Raw genomic sequence first — 575 nt, 5'->3', positions numbered from 1 at the left:
GAGGTTCAGGCTGGTCCTTGTCTAGAGGTTCAGGCTGGTCCTTGTCTAGAGGTTCAGGCTGGTCCTTGTCTAGAGGTTCAGGCTGGTTCTTGTCCTGAGGTCCAGGCTGGTCCTTGCCCTGAGGTCCAGGCTGGTCCTTGTCCTGAGTTCCAGGCTGGTCCTTGTCCTGAGTTCCAGGCTGGTCCTTGTCCTGAGGTCAAGGCTGGTTCTTGTCTAGAGGTTCAGGCTGGTCCTTGTCCTGAGGTCAAGGCTGGTTCTTGTCTATAGGTTCAGACAGGTCCTTGTCCTGAGGTCCAGGCTGGTCCTTGTCCTGAGGTCCAGGCTGGTCCTTGTCCTGAGGTTCAGACTGATCCTTGTCCTGAGGTTCAGGCTGATCCTTGTCCTGAGGTTCAGGCTGGTCCTTGTCTAGAGGTTCAGGCTGGTCCTTGTCCTGAGGTCCAGGCTGGTCCTTGCCCTGAGGTCCAGGCTGGTCCTTGTCCTGAGGTTCAGGCTGATCCTTGTCCTGAGGTTCAGGCTGATCCTTGTCCTGAGGTTCAGGCTGGTCCTTGTCTAGAGGTTCAGGCTGGTCCTTGTCT

At 56.7% G+C, this 575-nt stretch overlaps 1 protein-coding gene across 1 annotated transcript in view; it reads left to right on the top strand.

The window, feature by feature from the left end:
• Positions 1–575, top strand: part of pde8a (phosphodiesterase 8A) — a 63,061-nt gene that overhangs the window by 60,145 nt on the left and 2,341 nt on the right. The gene's annotated exons all lie outside the window — the stretch shown is intronic.

The sequence above is a fragment of the Nematolebias whitei genome, chromosome 2 (genome assembly GCF_014905685.2).
Source record: "Nematolebias whitei isolate Nwh7 chromosome 2, NemWhi1, whole genome shotgun sequence".
Classification (NCBI taxonomy): domain Eukaryota; kingdom Metazoa; phylum Chordata; class Actinopteri; order Cyprinodontiformes; family Rivulidae; genus Nematolebias; species Nematolebias whitei.
This window is presented reverse-complemented; position numbering and strand designations above follow the sequence as displayed.